We start from the raw sequence: 17,110 nt of genomic DNA, 5'->3' as shown, positions 1-17,110 counted from the left end.
TGATAATTTCAGTTGTTTTTTTTCCAAGAAGCCTTGCCTAACCAACAGCCAAAAAGACCCAGCCTGGTATAAGCAACAAATCCAGTAAATTATAATGGGAATATGCATACGCCTAGTGTATGAGAATTGTCCATTTCAAAGCATTACTCCAACTTCCCTTTCTAAATACGTGCTTGTTATTTGCTCCAGTGGCTCCCATCTGGCACAGAGGATTGTACCATTTCTCTGCTGTATTTATTTCAATATATTCTTCCCACTACGTTTGGATGCTAATGGAGGACTTTTTTTTTATTGTAATGACATGACCGCCGTGTTAAACTCCAGGCCTGTGCCATCAGATTTCCATTTAAATAGCTCAGATAACGACAGAAAAAGCCCGGCACTACATGGACTAGCCGAGGTGGTTATCATTAGAATTTGTGCTTTCTGTCTCGCTACTTTCAATCTACAATAAAAAATGGAAGCAGGATTTTCTCCCTCTATCAACTTGGGCTGCTCTCTGGCTCTCTTTGACACAGCAGGTTTCCATATTCACAGGGAATGAGCAGGAAGCAAAGGGGAGTTTTTGATTAGCATGTATTTAGGAGAGGAAGGAGTCAGAGCAACTGATTTACAGTAGGACAGATGGATATTTCCTGCACTGGACACAAGGAGAATTAAGTATTCATTTTTAATAAAAATATTTGATTAATGTATCACCCGGAGGCAGGGGTTGAACGGTAAAGAGGTGTAAGGGTTATGAGTACTTTAACTCTTACCAAAATGTTACCCACCACGATACTTACCTGACCCCAGCCCCGCCCACGTTCTGTTCGAATCCGTAAGGGTCTGGAATCCGAGTCAGAGCCATTGAAGTCGTCGATCCTCAATTTACCCAATCCAATCCCAGGCGGAGGTTTTAACGCGTCACACTGTCGATACGGAAGTAGCTTTTGACCCCTGTTCCAAAACATTCAAGATGGCGGACCCGGCTCGTGACCGAGTGTTTACTTCTGCTCTCGCTTCGGTTTGAACAATCAGGAAAGTCCGCTCTACTTGCCATGATGAACTTGCGTTAGATGCGGTTATGTGAAGGGCGCCATCACGATTCAGGAGACATTTTCTGCGTTCGGGGAAGGATAACGCGGAACACGCCTTGTTGACATGGGCTACGTAATTAAGCGTGTCGCGTTTTTTGCGTCACTTCTGGGTTTATGTGATTGGTTCTGTCCCTGCTCTCTAAACTCCGCCCTAGAAATTGAAACGCAACGGTCGAGCCCCAGACCCACACACAGTTTTGATAAGTAGTCTGTCAAAACGTGTTGGGAATGGCTGGTCAGGCAACCACGATACACTATTTTTAGACATTCTTGCCAAGTATAAACTTATTTAAGGAGCGACTTTTCTAATGATGGTCAGTCACCTTCTAGTCTCCATAGAGATGTTAGCTTTGCCTGCTTAAACATGTCATAAGTTGAATGCAATGACAGCTCCATGGAGACAAGCAAATTTGATCAGGAATAGATCAGGGGTTCTTGATGAAGCTGGGACGTATGTGAAGAATATATGCAGCTAACCCCAAGACATACAGCAAAATTAAACTAATACCAGTAATCATGTAAACTGAAAGAAAAAAAAAGAGTAAAATCAGACTTAATAGTGTATTTGTTAATAGTTTATTGTGTTATTGGGACTACTTACACTGTTTTAAATAAAATACAATGTCATTATTTTAAAAAGCTTTACCTTGAGATCATCTAGTGACCCCCAACTTATGCCTCGCGACCCCCATTTTGGGAACCACTGATAACAAGATAGTGTGCTGGCAATCAAAATAAATACGGTAATAGTCTAAATATTAATAGTAGTGTTGAACAAAAAGCTAAATGAAAATGAATGCATGAAAAGACTAAATGTTGGTTGCTTTACTATTAGTGTCGTGGTTACGATTTATATAATTCAAGTATAGAACCGTTTTCATAACAATTAACATTCAGAATGAAATAATATTAAACATATTTTGAATGGTCAAAAGTCCCGTAATGTCACCTATAAACAGGAAGCTGAACCCGATGAATACTCTACTACTTGAGCATTTTCTATATAACCTTGCATGTGTCTAACCCTGGCACTCTTCCTTATGTTTATTTAAACATGGACATTTTTAAATCCATATCCACTCAGCATCTTAATGTCAAGGCCCGCGCTCTCTTGCTCCGTACCTGTCAGTGCCTTGTACATAATTCACACTGCGGCCGATGAGCTGTTTAAGGCTGTGATCGAGAGGACCGTGTGCAGCGGGAAGAGGAATTCCATGTCCCCATGTGCTGAGTGTCAAAGGTCACACTCGATGGCCGGGGCTGTGGCACCTGGGACGCCTGGCACCGAGAGGGGAATATGAATGCACTCATATGGTGTCCAGATTGAGGCCCCGGGTCACACAGCGGGCACAGACATCCGAGCTATTGTACCCATCATTGTAACCACTCCGAGGTACATGTTACAGGCCGGGAACCATTAGCAGACATGAGACCTATAAGTTATATACAACACATTTTATGGAAGCATATTTTTTGTGAATAGTCTAAATGTATTTTTTATCCAAAAGCAAAGCAATGTAAAAGTCTCTCTTGTGATTGTATAAAAAGTGAGCATTACATATAGAAAAGGTGGTGTATTGGCTTTCAGGGTTGGAACATATCTGCAGCACATATTATGCAACTTCAATAATCTTGTGTTTCCTCACCATAAGTTTACTATAAGTTTTATTTTTGCATGTTTCCTGTATGAAAAAAAATCTTGTTTTTGCCTTCCCCCCATCCCTGCCCACATCCCTGTGATTATTTCACTTCTAGGCTTCTAAAATGTCACATAATCTTTATTCAAAAATAAAATTGACAATCCTTTGTGGAATTCCACTGTTTCTGTTATTGCTGCATGGGTGATGATCGTTCAGCTCCACCACAGTATACAAACCCAACTGAAGCAGTGAGTGGCTTCTCCTTTCTGAAAAAAAAGCAGAAAGACAAATCCCATGGTCATGGAAAAGATGTCAGTGTGTTTGAGAAGGGTCAAATCATTGGCATCAAGCAGAGAAAACATCTAAGGAGAAGCAGAACCTAATCTAGTGAGGCTTTGTGCAGTGGTCACTCTCTCCATCATCAAGACAAGATCAACTGATGAAAAATAATGTAACTCTGGATGAAAGTACATCTTGAAATATTGCTGGAACTTATTTAAATTATGCCACAGCAAATGTGTGCTGTAATCAAATGTTAGATATTAGAGCATGTGTCCTTTTTTCTGTGGGGACAGCGTATGCTATAGTTCAGTACTAAGTACTCAAAACACCATAACATGTCTCCTTTAAGATCTTTATATTAAATGTTCAAATGGGAATAGTTACAGAATACAGTCAACATGTCATTTTTGATTTTTTTTTTTTTTTTTGCATTGATGGCATTTTTAAGGTTAAAATGTAAAACCCCAATAACTTATGGATGCCATCTTGTGCACAATGTATCAAATCTACTTTAATTACCTATTTCTTGTTGCAACATATCTTTGTTGCTTTTAGCACATTTCTTGTTAGTCCCTTGCCACACACACGTTTATCCAGGCAACTGATGTATTGTTTTTGCTGTTCTAAATTTAGCCTGCCTGCCATGGATGTAATGGATTGATTTGTAGATATAAATGAGAATTTGTACTTGGTAAAGTACTTGGATCCATGCTCACTAGCTTGTGTGACAGAACTCAGTGGCGTTAGCTCATTTGGCTTGTGACAGCTACTCATCTTCATCTTGGCACCACTGTTTCCGAGACATCAGCGGCGAGATCTTGAAAATGCATCTCTGATGGATTTTATAGGAGTCGTGTAATCACAGGCAGTGGCTTGTTGGATGAGCATAACCTCGGTATCTGACTAAGTGAAACGGCAGTGGCTCCGGGCCAACAAATACTTGACTGACACGAGACGGTGCCGCGTCAGTCAACAAACTCCACAGCAGAGGGAAAGAATGGAGCGCGAGCGCGCAAGATGAAACAAAACACTTCTGGCTCTCATCCAAACAGTCAAATAAGAGCTTTAACAATGCTATTCCTGCTGGAAGTGCCGCTATCGCAAAGAGGACACCTGGTTAGAATGAAGGAGAGTGTACTTCAGGCGTTTACACTGTGCTGAACCTAATCAAACTGTTTACAACTGAGAGTTCTCCACTTTCCATTGTACATATGAGGAAAATACATGCAATTTATTGAATAGACTGCTCAACAAAAGATACTTTTTTATATTTAGGAACTCAAGCATCTTCTAAAAAAAGGGGTCAGAAATAATGCGAGGAGAGATTATCAGACGTGTGTGTGTGTGTGTGTGTGTGTGTGCGTGTGTGTGTGTGCGTGTGTGTGTGTGTGTGTGCGTGTGTGCGTGTGTGTGTGTGTGTGTGTGCGTGTGTGTGTTTGTGTGCGTGTGTGTGTGTGTTTGCGTACATCCACGGCACACACACACACACGCACACACACACACACACACCCGTAGACTGTTGTCCCTCTATTTGTCTAATGTCGTTGTCTATCGTTTGCCGTTTTTGTTCTTGTTGTCCTCACTACTGTTACTGTTTTATATTTGTAAATTTAAAAAAAAAGCAAATCATATTACTTTATTGCTACAAGGCAAGGCACATTTAATTACAAATCACAATTTGTACACAAAGTAATTCAAAGTGCTTCACAGAACAGTACAACACAGACATAAAAAAAAAAAAATAATGATAATAATCATGAAATGTATTTAAATTCCGGAGGGTCTGTACAGACCAAATTGATCATTTAATCTATTAGATTTTGTCCATAATTTGATAAAAAAAAAAATACAAAGCTGCTACAAAGGTAAAATATAAAAAGAAAGCTATAACAACTAATCATTCTGGGAAGAATCAGGGTCAGTTTGTTCTCCAAACCCACAATAAAAAATGACTCAAAATAAACAAAACAATAATAGTTCTTTGTATAGGCATTTTGCTTAAGCACTTTTTTTAAACTTCATTACACATCCCTAATACTTTATGTGAAATTAGCTTTGAAAAAGGAATGATCAAACCCAACGAATGCTCAGATTACTGTCAGTCCCCACCTCCCAACAGCAGCTTTACTCTTTCAGATATTGTACATATTTCTGATTTGTCTTTGATGCTGATATTCCTTTGCGCAGAGCTTGTTTCCACTTATAATTAGAGTAAATCAAACTACAGAAGCAAACATTAAAGAGTCTCATCTTCACAAAGAGTACAGCCAATTTTTGTACTCCAAAGTGTTCAGGAACAGCTTCAGTTTGAATTGGGAGACATTTTAATCAGGTGTTTTAGGGAAAATCAGCCGGAATGATAACGGGTTGAAAGGGAAATTCCTTTCATCTCCACTTACAGGTGAACATTCTTCATTTGACTGTTTGAGTTTGTGTCTGTGACTGCATTGTTTTTCCTTTATTTGAATTTAACTTATATTTTTCTGCCCTAAATGTCAATCTAACACATAATTGGTAATGTTGAGCACCACATCCTCATAACCGCATGAATCTGATTTTACAAAGCGTGTGAGAAGTTATCATGAGAATTAACAGAGGACAAAGTTGAAACAGGATACGGGTTAAGACCGTATGCTACATTGAGGCTTAAGGATCAGCTAAGGCAGGAAGTGTGAAGGGCAGTATCTCCAAGTGAATGCTAATGTAATGAACGCTAAATGATGACGAGTCCTTTACCTCCACTGACATGATCGCCAGTGTCTCTTCTCTACTTCGCTGTTACGTGTCAACAGCGCCTTGTTTTCCGAAGATGCTGATTTCGCTCAGAGGAATAATTACAGCAGATCCACACATCTATTTCTTACAATAAATTATTCAGTTGTGACCGGGCCTCATCTTGTATGCAAATATCCCAAACTCACTGAATGATCCAGGCTCTGTGTAATGTGTGTGTCTCAGGTTGGATCTGCCTTTGAGTACTTGAACATGTGTGATACCTTCCAGACAGATGTGGTTTGTGTGAGATTTGATGATCTTTAATTACATTATCTGCCTTTATTTTTATAGGGTCTCATAATTGACCAGCATAAATTCAAAAGCAGTCAGTTTTGGTCAGTTTTTGGTCAGTTTGCGCTCTCAACTTATACATATTTTGTCTGGTCACAACAATATTGTCCAATCTACACCTAAAAAAATTATATTTAATTTAATCCACTTTCATCCACAGATTTAAATGGGACATTGTAACTTCAAAGTCCGTTTTCACAAAATGCATGTTTCCTGCTTCAGGGAGATAAATAAAGTAGCACTTACATACACCAAACTTCACATTCTTGTACTTAAAGGTCCGTTTTTTTTGTTATATTTCCTATTTCATTCTCTACCCTAAGGACATTTATGATAAAAAACGTTTCACTGTGCAACATGCATAACATAATATAACCACCATCTCTTGATGCTAGGTCTCTAACCCGGAAATGAAAACTGCTCGTCTCGGCTCGTCTTCAGCTTAGTGTCCCATGAGGCATGTCTGCTTCCCACTCCATAAACACATGCATTTCTTACCACTGGGCAAAGAGATTATTATCCTGAGCAGCTGCAAAAATGTCAAACCAACGAAGATTTTAAGATGCAAAATACTCAAGAGTTCATTTAAAATATTTTTGACAATAGTGATACATCTTTTTACCATCAATGACACAGCAGCTTATCTGTTTATTATTGTTGTTTACTTCTTATTTTTGGCGAATGCATCTAAATGGCAGAGTATACAATATTGTCATTGTTGGACTGAAGGTTATCATTACGCTTTTACAATCAGATGGAGGCTGAATGCTAAATGAGAATAATGAAACTTTGACAGAGCATAATATCGTTAACATTTCATTTAATTCAAAAGCCACACTAAGCAAAAGTCTACAATTGTTTTGCAACGTAAGGTTTACATGAGAGGTTTTGCACCTTGTTGAATAATAAAAACATTGTTATTGATCTCTCCCTATTTTCACATATTTGAACTAATTTGTGATTGAAAAAAATAATTTCAGCTTCACCCTTGAGGTAGTTTCAAAGTGCTCCGAGTGATTATTGGTCGGCACGGTTTTGATGGTCGACATTATACTCTTGGGATCATAAAAAGTTTCTAATTTACATCAGGAAAACAAACTTTGATTGAAAGTACAAGTTTGGAAATGCACTGCTGACTTGACTGACTGACCATCTGCCAGCGTTTGAGCTGAAATATCCTGGGACAAATTAAATATGCCCACTCTGTCCCAGAATTTAAAGCAGTTGAGGAAACTTGAAAACAGTTTGTTGTCACACACAAGTTGGAAAGTCACCTTGCAAAAGCAGTTATTTTTCAACTTTCTGTCCAACATTTAATATCTGTATCAGCATTAACGCAACTGTGTCACAATCATTTTACCGTCTAATAGTAGGAGGAAAGAATAATTGGATTGATACAATATAATGACTTTGTGGCTCAATGGACAAAGCAATCATTCCTGAAGTCAAATATCTAAGCAGTAATAAGAAAGAAAACACATTAAGTTTATTATGTTTGAAGAGTGTGGGCAGCACAGCCACAGTAAGCCAGAAATGATATTATATGGATGCACCGTACTTTTCGAACTTCAAGCCGCTACTTTTTCCCCACGTTATGACTCCTGCAGCCCATACAACGTTGTGCCTAATTTAGAGATTTTTACTGGCAAAAGGCCAACAGGGGGTGCTCTAGCAGGACACGCGATGTAAGGCGGTCTGCAGTTTAGAACCTGCCGCATTGAAATGAGGATTTCTTGGCCAGACCTGAATCGAAGGTCGAAAGACAACCCTGCATCACTGCCATGGACCATATTTCTGTGTAAATATCTCATGTTACAAAATAACACTCAGTCGCTAAGCACAAGCTCAAGAGCAGATGAACCAGATGTGAAGACACAGACACAGGTCAATCAGCTCACACAAAGTAACCAGGGACAGAGGGGACAGAGGGGACAAAGGGGACAGAGGGGACAAAGGGGAAAAAGGTGATGTGTTTTCTATTTGTTAAGCTTTAATATGCTGTGTGTTTTATTACAAACCAACTCATATTCACAGCGGGTGCGTCTCAAGACCCCCGGTTCAAAAGTCCACCAGCGAATCACTACTATGTGCTATATGTGTACAGTGAACCCTCGTTTATCGCGGGGGTTACGTTCCAAAACGAACCCGCAATAGGCGAAATCCGCGAAGTAGAAACCTTTATTTTTTTTTACAGTTATTATACAATGAAATACTCCATAAAACATTGAAGCTCACACGCACGCTCTCACCGGCCTTTCACGCAGCTCACACGTGCGCTCTCACCGGCCTCGCAAACTTGGCAAGCGGTTTTACGTACGTGTACATATTAATCCATAACGTTAATGACACACGGGTAGAGAAGACGCGGAGAGACTGTTTAGCCCGTGTTTAGCCAATCAGAATGCAGAACACAATGCATGATGAAAATCCGCGAAGCAGCGAGACCGCGAAAAGTGAACCGCGTTATAGCGAGGGATCACTGTATATCTAATGTTAAAAAAGTGGGCACCTGCGGCTATAGCCTGAACATTATGGTATTTACTTAAAACAAATAAACTAATGCAAGATTGTTTACTAAAAATATCGCTCCGCGTATAAAAAACAACAACTATAAAACGTTACTATGAGAAAGCACCAAAAAAGATACATTATATTGAAAAAGCTTGTTGGACACAATACAAGAAAGAAAGTAAAAAGACAACAAAAGTGTAAAAATCAAGGAAATGCAAGTTTAAACAGGTGAGTTTAACCCGTTTAATTTGAAGTTCTGAGTTCATTATGGGTTGTGGAAGTGAAATATAGATAAACACCAATGTACAAGGTCAGAGATGGATGCTAGCTCCTCCCTCAGGTGCCCTTGCGTACTACTATTCTCATAAAGCCAGCACACACACACATTTTCCCACCCACTCATCATCAGGACGTGCTCAGGGGCCTGCTGTTTGTGCAAAAGAAAAGTGGGCACTTAACATTGCGTCTTTACTCAAAGTCTTAGCTCTGGCGCTCGCTAACCTATGAATCATCCAGTACTTTAGATACAATCAGTCACTTCCCCGGGATTTGTGCGACACTCTGGCTGATGGAGTGAGTGGGTGTAGCGAGTGTTAGTGGGTGTAGCGGGTGTAGCGGGTGGTGCATGGGGGCAGACCAGGTGTCAAGCCTGTGCCTGCCCAGCGCTGACAGACTAGACACGAGAGGGCCCCATGGCGGACTATTATCTGCCTACTGCAATTTCCATCCGACACTTGACTCGTCTGACCTCCCACACAGGAAAATATCAAGCTTGTTTGATTGAAATGACAAAATTGCGATACAGGGTCAAAACAGTGTAAGTCCAATCAAAGTGAGACGGCCAGGCTGATAAAACCTTACTGTGACCTTGCTTAAAACCTGGAATATCATTTGTTTGGCCTGAGTGGGCCTTAGCAGTCACTGTGTCTCTGTGTGTCTGATAAAGCCATTAGTTAGGGTTTGGGGCATGACCTGGAGGGATGTAGGGTTATATTCACGTGTCCAGACAGCTTGGGATCTAAGAAAGACACAAAGTAAGTTAGAAACAAGGTATGGCTCTTGAGCATCAGGGCGAATGCTTTGAGTGTCTAGGAAAATGCTATATAACTATAACAATATAAGAGTGGCCCTCATTCACACATGCGCTTCCGTTTTCAGAACATTGCTGAATCTGCTCCAATCCCACAGAATTCCTACTTGGAAACCCTGAGTTTATCCGAGTTAGAATATCCAACATGGTTTGGCCCTGCGTTTGGACAGAGTGTAATATCTAACAGCTGAAATATTTAGTGTCCTTGTTTAGTGATGTTTTCCTTTTTAGTTTCTCTCTACTGCCTGAATCTGCTCCTGCGCAGCCGCTGAGCCTCTGCGGTTATAAATGTAGTTTGTAATGTTGCTAATGTCTATACACAGCACCAATGACAACAACTTCACTCTCAAATGTCGAGTTAAAGAAATGAACTTAACTGGATCCACATTTTGGCTGATTTGGGAACTTTCTTGGTTTTTATTATCTGATTTGAGACAGTTTACTCCGTTTACTCTCATTTTCTTCTCCGACTTGACAGCTGGAACAAATACATTCTGAGGAAACGTCCCTCTGAGGTCTGAGGTCCGACCTCCGAGGACCACTGGAGCACAGAAGTAACCTGGCATTTACGTATCTACATTTTCTCACCGTAGCTGATGAATAATTTAAATTGAAAGAGAATGGATGGTATTTACATTCTGTAACCAAGGAAACCAGCTAATACCCATGGGAACCCAATTTACTGCACTTTTCTGGCTTTATTTACAAATGGGCCTTCCCTGCACTATTCTTTGTATTTTTTGCTAGTTCTTGACTCTTGACTCTTTAGAGAGGTTAAAGTGTGTACTATTGATCCTTGTATGAGCGGTGCCAGAAGGAAAGGGAGTAAACAAAGCCAGGCACTCGCACACCTTCCTGCTCTAAGAAACAGAAACAGCATTTTAGGATGATATTTCACTTACTAACTACATTTGTTTGTTTTCTTTGCTGCATACTGGTTTGGTTTTGTCCAGTCAGCAAATTTTGAGCATAACTTCACTTTTTTGGCAGAACAAATGTGTGCTGGTGCTTTCTTGGCGGAAAGTAATACAGTACAAAAGTAAAAGTACTGTACTAAAAAAAAGGTATCTGTAAGTTTTACAGTGGATACTTTTTGATTTGACTTCACTACATTTTAGAGCAGGTATTTGTATGTTTTATTCAATTTTTTTTTTTTTTTTTAAGTAGTACTAGTATTTAAATGGTACTTTTTTAAGTCAAAAGTACTATTCTATATAGTTCATAGTTCCCCAAACAAAAATACACAAATAAAAACGTCAAAAACAAGAGCTACAAAAATTAGGAAATCAATTCAGCAGTTTCTTTTGAACAGAAATCAGCCCATAAAAAAAAAAAAAAAGTTAGATTAAGATCACTACTTTGACGCTTTAATAGTTCTCAAAATCTCTAAAAAATAATGTCTTTTTACTTATTTTTTCTTCCATACTTTTTCTGAAGTAACAGGACTGCTTGTACTTTCTGGAGGCTGTATTCCTCCTCCATAAGTGAGCGGAGAGCTGGCACAGGACTGGTCAGGACTGGTCAGGACTGGGTCAGGACTGGTCAGGACTGGGTCAGAACTGGGTCAGGACTGGTCAGGACTGGCACAGGACTAGTCAGGACTGGTCAGGACTGGTCAGGACTGGTCAGGACTGGGTCAGGACTGGGTCAGGACTGGTCAGGACTGGGTCAGGACTGGTCAGGACTGGTCAGGACTGGTCAGGACTGGGTCAGGACTGGTCAGGACTGGCACAGGACTGGTCAGGACTGGTCAGGACTGGTCAGGACTGGATCAGGACTGGTCAGGACTGGCACAGGACTGGTCAGGACTGGTCAGGACTGGTCAGGACTGGTCAGCCGGTGTGTGACTCTTTGATTAGTTGATTAGTGCAGCTGAGCGTGAATCGATGGCACTGCAGACATGACGTCGATAGAAGAAGACGCCTCCACGCGCACACGCCCTCAGCCTCCTGTGGCCTCAGTCAATGAGCAGAGCTTGTCCTTGTAATTACTACCTCTAATGAACAAACAAGGGGAAGGCTTCAGCTGCACTTTCATATCAGGAGGATCAGCTTTGGGAAAACTAAAGTGAAATGCTAAATTTAGGAACACGTATTCTAATTTTAAAACCACTGAAAAAATAAGATGTTGACCTTAAATAAATCTATAAATGCCGGAATGTAGCCACGGGGAAATGTTCAGCCGTTGTACTTTCATACACCAGCACACTGGGACACTGGAGACAAGGTGGATGAAGTGTCTTTCCCAAGGACAGTTTGCACTATGGTCCCACTGTGGCACCTGGCAGTCCATGTTCGTCACATCACATTCTTTGAGTATTGAGAGACTTAATTTTTAGGTAAACTTAAAACTCATAGCTATTTCAAATAAAATAATTACTTTTGATTAACCGTCCAATGTAGCACATGTAAATGTAGAAAAAAAAAAACTCGCTCATGCAGTGATTTGGATAGCACCCTAACCTCACAGCAAGAATGTTCCGGGCTTGACTCCAGGTTCTTTCTGTGCGAAGTTTGCCCCCTGGGTGGGTTATAACCTTGACCTTTAATACCTTTCCACAAATGTGTAGCCACATTTCAAAAGATACTTTCATTTAACCTATTCTCAGAGCTATAGGAGTAGAACTAATGTCATTAGGCAAATGCAGTTATACATTCCTGCCATCTGCGCAGTGAAATGTACACATTAAAGTCCAGACTCAGAAGCCCTCACGTGTGAAGTCTGGTGTAAGTTGCCCCAGTGTCACTTGCCTTTCCAACATATTGAGTACATTGTTAGTGCTGGCTCTGTGCTGTTCATAATTTAATCATTCATTTCATTCTCATTACAAAGCACTGCTAACTCAAGACTCTCACATATGAGCCGTTGCTAAATAACTTAATCTTAATTCACTTGACATGCATGTCTTTTTGGTAGGGCAGGCACAGTGACACAGGGGATGGGACCTGCAACCTCTCTGTTAGAGGGTAGCCACTGTAAACACCAACATATACACTACAGAAAATCAACGCTACCTCTCTCCCTGGTCTATTCTTTGATATAACTCTTACCTTTTAGTTCTAACTTGCCATTTTCCCCACCCGTACCACATTTTCATTTTGTTGGGTCACTGTAAAATTATGCCCTAAATCAGTGGCAGAGAAATTCCTCTTACGGCTCGCTCTGGCTCTGATTTGCTTGTCACTGCTGAGGCCTGGTTAAGATTCCTCTCAGGTGTGCAGTGCAAGGGACACTCTCAGAGCCAACAATCAGACTTTTAATGCCCTTCTCCCAGCACCCAGAATTCTGACTGAGGACAAACTTTATTCAGTGCCTTTCATTATTCTGTTGAAAGTCAATGCCACTGCCTTGGCTGAGAGTTGTTCGTTTGTGTTTCTTACGCTAGCTCTGTGACAAGTAAATTGAAATGAAATACAATTGTGTTTTAATATGGAATAACAAACACATAAAACAGGGATCAGTTCGCATTATGCCAGCAGTGCGTTAAAATAAAGCATTATTCCTCAGTCATATTTGTTTACGTGATTACTCTTTGCAATATCTCGCGCAGCTGACAAATTTGTGCAAAATAAAATAGATGAACTAACTTGTAAAAATACTATTTATCATCATCATCCATCTGTCGCTCTCTCGGGGTGTGACAAACCCGGCGTCTGGATCAAGTTTTAGGAACTCACTGGTTGTGGAGAAAGCGCCGGGGAAAACGCTTTTGGAGTTGACCATCTGCTGTTTCGGCCATAACTGCGAGAGAGTGAAGCCTGCATCCCTGGATTTTCACCTGAGTCAGAGCCGTGATGAGAGCAGAGCGTTCACAGTCACACACAGACCATCATTACAGGGCACATGCTCCACAAATGTGAAGAGAAGTACCTGCAATAGGGCTTATAACGCCGCTGATGGTGTTGTACTGCGATAAATAACATTACAGCATTGTCCAAATGCTCTTTTTTGCTTAAAGTGTCCTGTAGTTATATGGACAAATTACATAATGCCAAAACTGCTGGTATTTTTTGTGTACTGATATACATTTATTGAGCCAATAACATGTATTTATATGGTATATAAAACAATGTGCATTTTTTTTTTGCCTGATTTTCTTCCTGTTTCTAGAGTTTGTTTAAAAAGATAAATCTTATGCACTGAAAACGAACTGGGAATGACACATAACACACATATCGGTGCCCTTGGAAACCCTCCCCCGATATCTGATAACACCATCTCTAGTTCACCGCCCACATCACTTATAAATGGTAGCAGTATATGGTTAAGCGTGAATGTGAATTGTTAGTGGTTGTCATTGCACAAATGAAGCCTGCGTAAATTCAGCCTGGAAGACCTAACTCCACCCATCTACGTCAAGGCCTCCATGGAAGGACCCCTCTCCCCAGCGCCATCATCGCACTCAAGCGGCGCCCGCCTGTCCGTCTGTGAGAGTCAGATCCCTCACTTCACCATGGACTCTTACAGGTTTCTGCGCTTATCCCAAAGAGGTTATGCAGTTTTTCCCGGCCAAGAAGTAGGGTGAAAGGTCAGGGGGCGTCTGTACCATGGCCCTCGCACCTGCTCCTCATCCCAAATCAACGCTCTCAAGTGACTCCTCCCCGCTCCAATCAGCACCAGGCGGTCGCATTTAAGCCCTCAGGCAGATGGCTCGGCCGCTCAAACCGTACTGCGACCCACCACCTCCCCAGCTCCTCCTCTGCATTCCCCTCATCCGCTACCTTCTCTTCACATCTACCACCACCAGTCTCCAGGCTCCGGGGGGAGACATCTAATACAAATAGATCATGGAGTGCCCATGATCGCAACGTCCTCCGCCGGGGTCTGAGCGCCAAATAACTCACGAATAAAGCTTGCTAAACAGTCCATTCTCGTGGTCTCTTTGTCTCTCCAGGGTGAATTGCAAATGTGACGGCAGATGGGCAAAATTGACAAAAATATCTCAAGCCTGATAACGATATTCAGACAATATTAGAATCAGAATATGTAAATCCAACAGAAATGTGTTAAAACATGTCTTTAAACGTATTAGTTGAGGTTTAATTGTCTCTAAAATGAATCCCAAAAGTGCAGCAATATCATCTTGTACACTTATGTTTGCATTTTTCACTGTAAACTATATTCCAGCTATTCATATTTGACATTTTCTTCAAACCAACAATCACAATATGATCTGAATTTCTATAATTTGCCCAATCCTAAATGAATGTATTTTTCATGAACAGTATTTAACATATGTTCCAAGGTGTAAATGTAAATATCTGTCGTCCACAATAAGAAAGGCACTCAATGCCTCCCACATTTCCCAGAGGCAGCTAACACAACCGCAGGGTGAATGACTTCTGTGCTATTGTTGGTTTCACACAATTACCGTATATGTTTTTGCAATAGTTTATATTTTTATCATACTGAACTTTAAGCCTTGGCAAAGGTCTCAGCGCGCTTTAGTTTGCTGTAGCCTAATTCACTGCATTTTCTTCTCTGACATTTCACATTTTATCTTTGCTAATAAACTTTTACCAACTTCATGTACGCTGCGGCATTAGCATGTCACCCAGACACTGTTATCACGTGGAGACAGCTGAAGTGAGGCTGGGCGTTATCAAAGGTGACCAATGAGCACAACTCCAAATGTCAGAGCCCTCCTTCAGTCATTTACATCCACATCGTCATGGCAACAATCCAAACTGGTCACTCACTAGAGGATATTTAGATTTGACTCTTAATTTCTCCGTATTAGAGGGATGTCTGGGGGTTTCAGAGGTTAACCCAATCTTAATTATGTTCAAAATGTTGTTTCTAAATTTCATGCACACACATTTTAATCCAATTCTCTCTCCCAAGAGCGCTCTCAAATCTTATAACACCTTTTCTGTTTATTAAAACTACCCCCGTTGTGTAGCCCGTCCTCGTGTTTCGCAGGATTAGCGACTATTCTGATTTGAGCGCTCATTTAGTCAATTAAACAGTGTGGAAAATGAATAAAAGCAACAGGAGGTATTCCAAATTAGTTTTTAATTTGTCACAAGCTATGGGTAATATTTGAACATAAGCATTACGAATTAGTAATTTTGACAAGAATTCATGCATATTAAAAGACAAATATGATGCATTATATGTATTGTTATTGGCATTTAAACAGGCTCTTTAGTACCTTTAAACAGCATTGGGAGTAGATTTACTTTGTTTTTCTTTTAATGCATGCCCTTTGTGATTTGATATATGTTGTTTTATCATTTTTTATTGTTTGATGTTGCACTGAATCACCAATGCAAGTTCCAAAGTGTTTTAGAACTAAACTCTTTTTTTATTTTTATAAAAAAAAAAAAAAAGATCTCTGTTTTTGTAATTAGAACAAAAATGATGGGCCAACACTTAATTTAGACCCTGCTGTGACAGTGATTGATAATTGCTGGTTAAGCAGCAAATTACCCATCTCCAACTCACAGCGCCTGCACGATATGCACAGATGCCCTCATGTGCTGCTGGAGTTACTGACTAAGCTGCTACTCACAAACCCACCTGGCAAGAGACCTTATTTATCATGCCTGCACACAAAGTCCACACCTCAGTGACTTGGCCAAACAAGGAGACACACTTTGTCTGACAGCATTGTAGCTACTCTATCAGTTTGGTACTGCTCGCTTTGAATGCAATTTCACGACTGGACAAACAAACGCTGAGAACATGCAAAACAGTGAGATTTGGAGTTTGTACCTGTTCCTCTAAGCCCCCCTTTAACCCCCTGCCTTGAGTGGACTCTGGCTCTACAGACATGAACTCTATCTGCAAATGGAAGCTGTCCAGTGCATCTACAGCCTGTCCATGGGATAGGGACAGTTAGGGCCAATCTTCTCCTCTTTTATTGACCAATGACTTTGAACTGTTTCTGTTGGTTAATCAACTATTTTGTTACCCCCCCATCTATGATTTGACTGTGATTGTGACTGTGATTGGTCAGGTCCAGGTGAGGTTTGGATTATCGACCTAGTGACCTGTCGTACCATGCGCAGTTACACTGAAGAGAAAGCAACCACTAAGACAAACACAAACGCTGCTTATATTGTGACTGTAGCTCATGGTAAACGCCTCCTGTGAGCCTTTAGTGTGTAAATCAAAAGCCAAATGTATTGGAAAAGGCAGTACTCTGCAGTTGATGCCCACCCTTGCTTCAAAATGTTGTAGAAGTTGGCGGTATGACACTTCAATGGTTGAACTACAGCTAGAACTTTTCTCTTTGATACATCTAGTTTAATCTTACTTATAATTGTTCCTGGTTTCAGTTTAGTATTTGTTTCATCCTGTAGTTTAGAGCTACTTGAGTCCTGGATTCGAATGTGTTCTGCTTTATTCTTGCTTTAGACCTGGTTTCATTTTAGCTTAGACCTATAAGTTTGGATCTTCGGTAGTCCCAGCTTTGGGCCTGATTAGACCAATTTCAG

The sequence above is a fragment of the Eucyclogobius newberryi genome, unplaced genomic scaffold (genome assembly GCF_026437365.1).
Source record: "Eucyclogobius newberryi isolate DKJ021-1_F unplaced genomic scaffold, fEucNew1.0.hap1 SCAF_21, whole genome shotgun sequence".
Lineage (NCBI taxonomy): Eukaryota > Metazoa > Chordata > Actinopteri > Gobiiformes > Gobiidae > Eucyclogobius > Eucyclogobius newberryi.
This window is presented reverse-complemented; position numbering follows the sequence as displayed.